This window comes from Trachypithecus francoisi, unplaced genomic scaffold (assembly GCF_009764315.1).
Source record: "Trachypithecus francoisi isolate TF-2019V2 unplaced genomic scaffold, Tfra_2.0 Lachesis_group2, whole genome shotgun sequence".
Taxonomy (NCBI): Eukaryota; Metazoa; Chordata; class Mammalia; order Primates; family Cercopithecidae; genus Trachypithecus; species Trachypithecus francoisi.
Window position 1 is genome coordinate 133,346,386 of NW_022681465.1, and position 12,103 is coordinate 133,358,488.

Below are 12,103 nucleotides of genomic sequence, written 5' to 3' on the forward strand. Positions count from 1 at the left end.
CTGGGACTACAGGCGCCCGCCACCTCACCCGGCTAGTTTTTGTATTTTTAGTAGAGACGGAGTTTCACCGTGTTAGCCAGGATGGTCTTGATCTCCTGACCTCGTGATCCGCCCGTCTCGGCCTCCCAAAGTGCTGGGATTACAGGCTTGAGCCACCGCGCCCGGCCGGGGAAATAAATTTCAACTCCACTTGAATGAGCTTATTTCAACCGGGCACGGTGGCTCACGCCTGTAATCCTAGCACTTTGGGAAGCTGAGGCAGGCAGATCATGAGGTCAAGAGATCGGGACCATCCTGGCTAACATGGTGAAACCCTGTCTCTACTAAAAATACAAAAAAAAAAAAAAAAAAAAAATTGCCAGGTGTGGTAGTGGGCCCCTGTAGTTCCAGCTACTCGGGAGGCTGAGGCAGGAGAATGGTGTGAATCCGGGAGGCAGAGCTTGCAGTGAGCCAAGATCACACCACTGCACTCCAACCTGGGCGACAGGGAGAGACTCTGTCTCAAAAATGAAAATAAAAATAAATTAGAGTTTTCTCAGGAAAAAGTGAGATCCTCTGTTACTGGAGTGATGCAAGTGGAGAATGAATAACTACTTGGCAGAAATATAAAGGAGTCTCAAATCTCAGGTGAAGAGTTAGATTAGTTAAGTTTTCAACTTTGCTTCTTGATACATTGCTAGGTCCATAATCACTCATATGGGGCTATCACAGGTAATTTATTACTACTAATACAGAACATGTTCTGATTAATTTTAAAATCATATAAATTAAAGTAGATCTGTATTAGTTCCTTGATTACAAGCAATAGAAACTATTGGATGGGTATGGAATAGCTCAGATAATTAAAATTTAAAAATCACATATACCCAGAAACCATATTACTTTTATAGTGAGTAAACTCGCCTGACCTACATCCATGGGAGGTTCTTATCCTTGTCTACATTATCCCTCCTGTGTGTTGTGACAGAGTGAAAGTGGAGGATCAGTGTATGTTTGGTTTTTAAGATTTCTTCCAAGCCTCAGATGCTGTGATTCTGTGGTTCTGCAGGGTGGGGGAACAATAACACAGAGCAGAACTGTTCCAGCCTCAGATCCATACTGGGTTTTGTGTGAGCACAATTAACTGGCCATGTTGGTAAGGCTAAGTCTCTGCAATTTATGGTACCAGAAGGACAGGCCAGCCCTTTGGGTTCCCTCTGAGAGAGTTGCAAGGGATAAAATAATGGAGTTACTTTGTTTCTAGAATAAACCAGGCTATCTGTGTGAGACTCAAGCAGTGAAATCTGGGGAGAGAAACAGAAGGAAGAGAAAGAGAAAGATCTTTACCCTAACACTGATAGAAGGGTTTACTCACCCACAAAAGTACATGAAATAAGGATTGATCTGAGGAAATTATCTTAGACAGCATGAGATGTGTGTGTGTGTATGTATGTGTGTATATACTTGTGTGCGTGTGAGGAAAGGGGAAAATCTAGTTTAAAAAATCAAGCATTTTGAAGAAAATGTTTGTCTTTGCTCTTCATGGAGTTTTATGTGACTTAGATTATTTTCACATTAATTTTCTGTCATTCAGCAAATACATACGGAGCACAAAGTATGTTCCAGGCTCTGGATTTAACTAGAATTAACATATAAATCTCATGCTTGCTTATTCAGTTCCTCAAAAAACCTAGTGAAGGCCACCTTTGCCTCATGAGAGTTACCTATGCAGTGACCATACGTTCCAGCTTGCCTGGGGCAATCCCGCTTTACACATGTGGTCCTAACACCCTTATTTAAAAGAGCCTCTTTCACCCTCAAAAGTGGTTGAATGCATTTCCAGCTTCTATCCCAGGGTGTAGAGGCTAGGAGTGCTGCTCACAGTTACAAAAATTAAAATAAAAGAGCCAGACTAACTTCAAATTCATGAAATTGAAAAAATCCACTGGAGAACTAAAGTAGCAAAGTCTGGCCCAAAATCTAGAGAGACAGCAAGAGAAGAGATGTGAGCACATGCTTACATAGGGAAGAGAACCATCCGTCCACACACCTAAGATCCTGGAATGGGGTTTATGTTTATGTTTATGACTGAGGATTCATGAGAACAATTGAGATCACATCCCCACATTCAAACGTCACTAAGCTGGTATGCTTCAGATAAAATATAAGAGAAGGATACTGCTGTTTTGAAAAGAATCAGTGAGAAATAAGCATGTAAAAAAAGTGCTTTATGAGGCACAAAGGGAAGACCTAGAATTCAGAATTGAACACAAATTTCTCTGTTTTGCACTACAACCACAGGTATATCTAAGTAATTTAAAGCCCATGACACTCTGAGGGTAACCACAGTAACAAAAAAAAAAAAATCTAAATGCAGCCAAATCCCTAATGTAACTCAGACTCCCATACTTAAAGCTTAGTGGAGGAAAAGACATGCCCAATGTAAGTTTAAAAATCTACTTATTTCAGTCTCTACTGTACTACACAAGATGTCCAGTTTTCAAATAACAACAAAAAAAAATTCACAAAGCATGCAAGAAGGCAAGAAAACCACATTTAGCAATTGACAAAACCAGACTCAGAAATGACACAGGTGTTGGCAATATATGACAGAGAATTAAAAAGAACAGTGATTAATATGCTAAAAGCTCTAAAGTAAAAGGTGGACAGCATGCAAAATTAGATGAGTAATTTCAGTAGAGAAATGAAACTACATGAAAGAATCAAATAAAAAGAGTACAAAAGGAAAACACAGGAGGGGCAGCTAAGAATGTCTTCAGTAGATTCAAAAGCAGACAACACAGCTGAGGAAAGAATTGGTGAACTGGAAGACAGGTCAATAGGATTATCCAAATTGAAACAAAAAGAGAAAAATGAATGAGGGGGAAAAAACACACACACAGTGTAAACACCCAGAAAAGAAGTCTATTTATTTATCATAAAAACAAACAAACAACAACAAAAAAAACAGAACCAAACATTCAAGATCTGTGAGACAACACAGATTACACAGATTACAACACAAATTACAACACAAATTACACAGAAAGTTTACACAGAAATAAAATATCTTCATGAACTCAGACTGTATTCCCAAAAATATTTAGTAATTTTTGAGGGAAGAAATAGTAAATTTACAGTAGAGAGTCCAGGCAGACAGCCAGGTGATCAATGTTAGCTAAGTCAGGGTTAGTATTACTAGTAACATATATTGATGTCACGTGTCCCCTAGGGCACTTCTCTGCTATAGCCTTCTCAACAATGCATAACCTCTAGATAATCAAGGGGAAAACCCGAGACAAACCCAAATTGCAGAGCATTCTACAGAGTAACTAACAAGCGCTCTTGAAAAGTGTTAAGGTCATGACAGACAAGGAAAGATGAAGGAACTGTCACAGAATGGAAGTGAATAAGGAAATGTAAAACTAAAGGTAACGTGGGATCCTGGAACAGAAAAAGAATATTATTGGAAAAATTAGTAAAATCCAGATAAGTTTTATATACTTAACAGTATTGAATGAAAAATAAGCTGCTAGCATAAGTGTATACTACATGAAGGTTATATGTACTATTTTGGTAACTCTTCTCTAACTCTAAAATTATTTCAAAATATAAATTAGTTTTTCAAAAGTTAACAATTACTTATATAGTTACTCTAGTTAGCAGTTATATCTGGAAAGAACATCCTTATTCCCTGTAGCTAATGTAACATCCTCCTATACCAAAAGGTTGTCATTTTAAAAAATGACTCTTTAACCAATCATTTTCTACTTATTTGCCCTCACTGGTTCTCAGGATTTTACCACTGTTCATGAATCCATTGGTCTTTCCTAAGGATAAAAAAACAAGAGAGATGGGACACGGTGGCTCACACCTGTAATCCCAGCACTGTGTGAGGCCAAAGTGGGTGGATTGCTTGAGCCCAGCAGCTACAGCCTAGCCTGAGCAACATGGCAAAACCCTGTTTCTACAAAAAATGCAAAAATTAGCTGGGCGTGGTCATGCGCACCAGGAGTCCCAGCTACTCGTGAGGCTGAGGTGGGAGGATGGCTTGAGCCCCAGAGGCAGAGGTTACAGTGAGCTTAGATCACACCACTGCACTCTAGCCTGGGTGACCAGAATAACATCCTGTATTTAAAAAAAAAGAGAGAGAGAGAAAAAGAGAGATAAATCATTCAAATCATTCAAATGGTAAAGAAAATGCAGAGTATTCGGCTGGCTGAAAAATCTCAAGCAGGGCATGGTCCTATTTTTAATGTTTGTTTGTCATTCCTCACTTGCATATGTGTGTAGATACATATGTATGTATGTATGTATGTATGTATATACTTATGGCTATCTGGGCCTATTGAGACCCATGAATTGTTCTCTGATTAAATACTACTTCCTCAAAGAGGCATTTTGGGACTTTTTGATATCTGTGTTCAATGTACTGCTGCACTTGGACCTTTTTCAAATTCTGTTTGTAACAGTTTCCTTATGGCAACAAAGGAATATTTGAGGGAATCATCGAGATAACCTCTTATGGCTTCCTCAATAGGTTTCAAGGAGAACAGCCCCAATCCCAGCTTCCAAATGGAGAAGGCAAGTCAAGGCATGTTGAGCTTCATGGAATCAAGCAATTTGGGAACTGTAGGGATCCATATCCTGTCACCTTTCTTCCTAAAATACTTGTGCTATACTATAAATTGTTCTCCTTGAACAATATCTGAGTCAATATCCCATCAATTAAACTTGAGGAAAGAGGTTGTGTTGGGAGAAGAAAGGAAGAGATGCTTTTTATCACCAGGCTGGCTGGTAAAATGGAACTTGGCATGTGACCAGGGAGGAGGCTCTCTGAGGCTGTTTCCTTGGCTACCGAAGGAGAGAGACACCTGACCATCTCTATGTCTTAGACATATTGTTAGGGTAAAATGGAATAACTAAAGGTAAAATGACATGAAAAAATGTAGACCAGGGTTTCCATTTAAACGTCAGGATTTTCTCTTGCCCTTTCTCTTCGTTGCCCTCAGGATAAAATGAATACTCTTTGAAAGTGGTCAACAAAGCCCAACCAGCATCTCATCCCAGTCACTCTTCTCTTCATCCCTTATCAGCCACACTGGATGGTCCCCCAAGCACGTTCCCACTTCATCACCTTTGTAAATACTCTCCCCGTTCCTGGAGCTGTGCTCCATGCTCTCATCCAGGCCGGACTCCCCTTCACCTGAGCGATTCCTACTTATCCTCTTGGTCTCAACTTTGATGATGCTTCTTCTACAGAGCCTTTCCTGAACTCCACTTCTCCCAAATACCTAGAACTAAGTTTAATTGGTCTGTTTAACTACATATATACCCTGCCAATTATAAATTACTCAAATGGAAGAATATGCCTTTTCACTGTCACAGATTTCTCTGGCTCCTAACAGAGTCTAATACTCAATAAATGCTAGTTTACACCTACTATGTACTCACACAAATTAAAACAAAAAAATTTAAATTTAAAAAAATAAAATAAATGTTATTGAAGGAATGAATAACTGACAAATGAATAAATGCATGCTTTCAATACAAGTTCCTTGATATAGGTCCTTTTATTTTCGAGAGGGAATCTCGCTCTGCTGCCAGGCTGGAGTGCAGTGGCCTCCCGGGTTCAAGTGATTCTTCAGCCTCAGTCTCCCAAGTGGCTGGGACTACAGGTGCATGCCACCACACCCAGCTAATTTTTGTATTTTTTAAGGAGAGATGGGGTTTCATTATGTTGGCCAGGATGGTCTCGATCTCTTGACCTCATGATCTGCCCACTTCGGCCTCCCAAAGTGCTGGGATTACAGGCGTGAGCCACCGCACCTGGCCTGATATAGGTCCTTCGTGGGGAACTCAAGTATAGAAACATTTAGTAAATACACAAGAGAAAACTGTTTAGTGGAGTTAGTCATTTTAAACAAGGAAGACTCTGCAGCTTAAATCTTCACTTCAATGTTATTATTATAACCACTATTTTATAATAGCAGTATATCATAAAACTCAGATTTATCTATTCTACCTATATGCTAAGCAATTTGCTAAATGCTTTGTACATATTAGTGTTTTCCATCTCTCCTCAAACCTTATGAAATATACACTGGTTTCTATCCTCATTTAAAGACAAGAAAACAAAACCAGAGAGGTTGAGTGAATTGTCCAATGTCACCCAACTATTAGAGAGTAGAGTTGTAATTTAAATCCAAGGCTTCCAGGGCCTAGTGTCTGAATTGTTAAAAATTACGCTCTTCTGCTTCCCCTGCCAGATAGGCAAACACCAAAGTCTTTTGGGTCCCCAGAGTGCAGAAAAACTAGTTTAAATACAATCCTGGATTCTCGACTTGAGGGTCTGTGTCTTTCCCCAGCATCTTCTCATTCACGAATAAGGTTCCTCTATCAAGTGGTTCTAATCGCAACTTGCTTCTCTCCTCCCAAAGCCAGGGCAACTACCCCTCCCCCGAATCCCTATCTGAACTGCTGAGTTTATGTTTTAATACAATTACGTAGCTTCCACTCCCCCACAGATCCTCTTTTTTCTTCATTTGCTTCCAATAAAGAGACATTATTTGCTTGGGAGCTTTCCAGGGTAACATGAATCCATCTTTTGAAAACTAGTCCTTGCATCTGGGAAACTGAATGATGTTTTGGTGTTTGCTTAGCAAAAGAGTCGGTCTGTGGAAACAGCATTGTTATTTTATTATCTTTTATGCTTTTACGCCATATTAAACAGATTTAATTCCCAACGAACTTTCTCACTGCCCGTCCCTGCTTTTTAAATGGACAAGTCACTTTCTACTTTCAAACTGGTTGCCTTCAAAAGATGCCACTGAGCACTGATTTGGCCACTTAGCCGAATTAACCATGTGATCCATCTGTACCTTCCTTCCCTGCCATCACAAAACATGTGTTGCCTTTAACATAATGAGAAGGCCTTTTCTGATCAGAACACTTCTTGTAAAATTAAATACACACACATCCCAGAACCCCAAATCCATCATATGAATAAAATGGCATACTTTCTCAATTCAGACAGCAGTTCTTTTTAAAATGAGATGTCTGACACCACGTAATCCATGAACCAAAGAGACTTTTGATCACCCTAGTTTTTCCCAGTATTGCTTTTTATTCTTTGCATCAATAAATGGTGTAGCTGGGGATGCTTACAGTGCCAGCATGTGATAGCTTCAGTAATCATCTCATCCAGAGACCAAGATACTGCTCTATTTCTTCACACCCCAGGTAAGATTTTGAACCTTGGGAAAGCTAAACACAGCTGGTGTTCTCTATCCCTGAATAAAGGAAATAAAAATGTATTGCAAAGGTATGGCTTCTTCATTTTAAAGAAGAGAAAGTCAAAATAAGAATCTAGTTTTGAATGGAAAGATTTATATAGTAAGAGCCCAAACCAGACACTGAAATACATCACAATGATTACAGTGGTTATTAATAACTAAGTGAGGGACAGAGCAGAAAGTTCCCTGTGAATTTACTCACCTCAATTGAATTTCTAAAATCAAAAGCTGAATTTGTTTATAGAATAGGTCCCTTAGCATAAACATGTAATTAATAATAAAATGTATAATAAATGGCAATATGAGTTTATGGAACTGGAAGTAAACCCTTTGCCCATTCTAATAAGCATTTTCTGGGTCATAAAAGTGGATCTAAAATCTAGAACAAAAATAAACCTAAGGTCTGACGCTCACAAAGGATCCAGTTTTATTTCATGTTCTTTATAACTAGCTGGAGGACAGGATCTGTGTTTTATACAAAATGGCAGGCATGGGATCTTAACGTGGAAAAGCTCCTCACTCACACAGTGGTAAGAAAAAACTCATGGTTAAAAGAAAGAGCTTTGGTTTTGCTTTTTTTTTTCCCATTTCCCCTGTTATAATCCATTTATACTGAAGATTTCAATTCTGCAAGCAATTACTGAGCACCTAGTAGGAACAACTGATAGTGTTAGATGTGTACAGAATGATTGCAAACAAATTAAAGTAATAAAACTTTCCCCTTCTTCCTACCTTAACTGGGGATATATTTGTTATCAACAGCAAAAGAAGCAAACTATTAAATCTATATGTGAATATGTTCAGTGGAAGCCTGTCTTTCTCTTTTTTCCTTTATGCCTAATCATCTTTAACACTACCATTTTAGGGTTTGATACTGATTGAGGATCCTAAGGGATTCAGAGAAGCATAAGAAATAGTCCTATTACTGTATAGTCTCACTAATGAAAAAGGACAGATGCACAAAACCATGAGAAAACCAAGGCTTCAAGTTTAAGTTATTGTTAACTGTCAAGTATGCAAAAAGTTATTGTTAAAGGCCTTCTTTCTATGCTTTAACCCAAGGTGCAGTACAAGACAGCATGTGCTATTTCATTAAGAAAATAGAAACTGAGTAAGGTTACTGACTGAGTATGGAATAAACTGGAGAGGAAGCTATGCCAGTAGAATTAAGTCAAGACATTGTTGCAGTTATTCCAGTAGAAGCTGATGAGGCCATAAACCTTTGATGCACATCCGAGTCACCAGGTGAGCTTCTGCAGCCTGCACATGGCCGCATCACCCACTGATTCTAACTCTGTAGATCGTGAGTGTAGCAAGAGCATGTGTCTTTTGTAAAAAGCTCTTTGGGAGAGTCCCTCCTTGGTTAAACACCAAATTAGGGTGTCTCCTCCACCAAACAAAGCTTTTTTTCATACCCAGGCTCTCTCTTCTTCATGGGATCTCATTCTGTCACCCTGGCTGAGTGCAGTGGCATGACCTCAGCTCACTGCAACCTCTGCCTCCTGAACTCAAGCGATCCTCCCACCTCAGCCTGCCGAGTAGCTCAGACCATGGGTGTGCACCACCACACCTGGCTAATTTTTTGTATTTTTGGTAGAGATGGGGTTTTGCCATGTTGCCTAGGCTGGTCTAGAACTCCTGAGCTCAAGTGATCCACCCGCCTTGACCTCTCAACCTCTCAAAGTGCTGGGATTACAGGTATGATCCACCATGACCGGCCACATCCAGGCTGTCTCTTATCAGCTGTCTTACATTTGACAAGTCTACTACACTCAGAAAATGTGCAAATACATGATTGGTTGGGTTTTGTCTTTCGTTATAGGCATAAATAAATGTTAAGGATTCAACACTATAAATCTTGAGAAATTAAATCAAACCTACCAAGACCCAGACTTCTCAAATAGTAATGCCAAATCCCAAATAGAAATGTATTTTGGGACAGCTTGCTTCATAAACTATAATTATTGATTACTTATTATTTGTCAAACATCCTGTCAAACACTTAACATATGTTATCTCATTCAGTCTTCACCACCATGTTAGGCAGAAGGCACTAATACTATCCCCGTTTTAAAGATGAAGAAACTGAAGCTCACAAGGGTTTAGCCATTTGCCCAAGGTAATGTACAGCTAATAACTTATTTAAAAATCTCTGTGTTAAATTCAAGAAACAGTTCTACGATTAAAAAAAAAAAAGCAAATAATTCGAATGTAAACAAAACAACGTAAGCCATTGTTTTTCTGTTTTTCTCCTAAAAAAATTTTTTTTTTAAAAAAAACAAGATTGAAAAACTCACCAGAAACTCTATTTTTAATGAAACTAAAAGAAAGCTATATCTACAGACTCCAAAAAGTAGCTGCAAAAAGTAGTTGAGATCAGAAGCCACATGGAAGGAAGTGAAGAGGCAATGCATGGGGAATGTTGACAAGGCCCATCGGTGGAAATTCAAAGAAAGTGCCAACAAAAATATGGTATCCGATTGTAAGGGTCTCACTCAAAGAGCAAACAAGGGTGTTTGCAACAGTACATGTGAGAATTTAGGCGAGCAGAGCTGGATCAGTTTGGGAGAAGAGAGAGCTGTGCAGCTAGTCATAGAAATAGGCCATCTCTGCAGGAAACAGCCTGTCTTTATGGCAGAAGAAGGCTACACTGATCATCTGCCACACCCCAACAGTGTGCCTCCTGCGAATATCTGTCCAAAGAAAATCCAAATAATGTAATGATGAATAATTTTTTTAAAAAAAGCAAAAATACTATGGGAAAGAATATGGAGAAGAGCAACAAAACTCACCAGTAGATAAAAAACACTCACTAGGAAAGTGTTACCATGGAGTAGATAGAAAATATGACCAGACATCATATTATGAATTTTAAAACATGAGGAATATAATTATGCCTCTGAAGGAATATTACAAAGCAGAGATGCAGAGTCTCAGGAACTGAATGGTGAGATTGGAGACTGAAAGTGAACTGGCAGAGCTCAGCAACAAATATAAAGTAAATAAGAAAAATGAAAACCATTCAATATTGAATGAGCAAATGGGAGAAAGGACACTCTAAGTCTTTCAGTTAAGAGAAATAGGAGGTAGCAGTAAGAAAGACAAACAAAAGGGAAAATGAGTTAAAAAAAGATTCACAATTAAGGACAGGTCTAGAAGAAAGGATAAGATACAGCAGTTGCACAATTGGAGTCCATGGAAAAGAAAATAAAACAATGATTCAGAACACATACTGAAAAATATAATTAGGAAATATCAAATCAAAGCCACAATGAGATACCATCTCACACCAGTTAGAATGGCAATCATTAAAAAATCAGGAAACAACAGGTGCTGGAGAGGATGTGGAGAAATAGGAACACTTTTACATTGTTGGTGGGACTGTAAACTAGTTCAACCATTGTGGAAAACAGTGTGGCGATTCCTCGAGGATCTAGAACTAGAAATACCATTTGACCCAGCCATCCCATTACTGGGGATATACCCAAAGGATTATAAGTCATGCTGCTATAAAGACACATGCACACGTATGTTTATTGCGGCACTATTCACAATAGCAAAGACTTGGAATCAACCCAAATGTCTATCAGTGACAGACTGGATTAAGAAAATGTGGCACATATACCATATACACCATGGAATACTATGCAGCCATAAAAAAGGATGAGTTTGCATCCTTTGTAGGGACATGGATGCAGCTGGAAACCATCATTCTTAGCAAACTATCACAAGAACAGAAAACCAAACACCGCATGTTCTCACTCATAGGTGGGAACTGAACAATGACATCACTTGGCCTCAGGAAGGGGAACATCACAAACTGGGGCCTATCATGGGGAGGGGGGAGGGGGGAGGGATTGCATTGGGAGTTATACCTGATATAAATGACGAATTGATGAGTGCTGACGAATTGATGGGTGCAGCACACCAACATGGCACAAGTATACATAAGTAACAAACCTGCACGTTATGCACATGTACCCTAGAACTTAAAAGTATAATAATAAAAAATAAAAAATAAAAAAAGCAAAAAAATAATAATAATGTTGGCATGGACAAAAAAAAAAAGAAAATGTGGCACATATACACCATGGAATACTATGCAACCATAAAAAAGGATGAGTTCGTGTCCTTTGTAGGGACATGATGGAGCTGGAAACCATCATTCTCAGCAAACTATCGCAAGAACAGAAAACCAAATACCGTATGTTCTCACTCATTGGTGGGAAATGAACAATGAGATCACGTGGACACAGGACGGGGAGCATCACACACCAGGTCCTATTTTGGGGAGGGGGTTGGGGGAGGGATAGCATTAGGAGACATACCTAATGTAAACGATTAGTTAATGGGTGCAGCACACCAACAAGGCACATGTAAACATATGTAACAAACCTGCACATTGTGCACATGTACCCTAGAACTTAAAAGTATAATAAAAAAAAAAGAAAAGAAAACATGTCTGGTTAGTGGTGCTTTCTATCATTCCTTCTACATTTATCAATAGACTGCCATTGTAAGAAAGATATGTCTCTTTCCCCCATTTACTTATTTATTCAATATTGTTATCTATTCAATCATATATTTATGAAAGTATGGACTCACGAATGATTTATTGTATTCTACAGGTTGTAATGCAATCTGTCATTACTCATTTTTTTGTTCAAATTGTTTCAGCTTTGGATATTGGAAGGATCTTCAAGGTGTTTCCAATGTCCTTTCAAACATGTCCTCATCCTTTCTTAAATACTTCCCTACTTTTGAAACCACAATATTTTCCAGGCTCATCTTATATTTTTCCTATCACATCCCTAGAATCCACTGTCATA

At 38.7% G+C, this 12,103-nt stretch overlaps 1 long non-coding RNA gene across 1 annotated transcript in view; it reads right to left on the minus strand.

Moving 5' to 3' along the window:
• LOC117065546 overlaps positions 1 to 12,103 on the minus strand; it is a 211,371-nt gene that overhangs the window by 60,941 nt on the left and 138,327 nt on the right. The gene's annotated exons all lie outside the window — the stretch shown is intronic.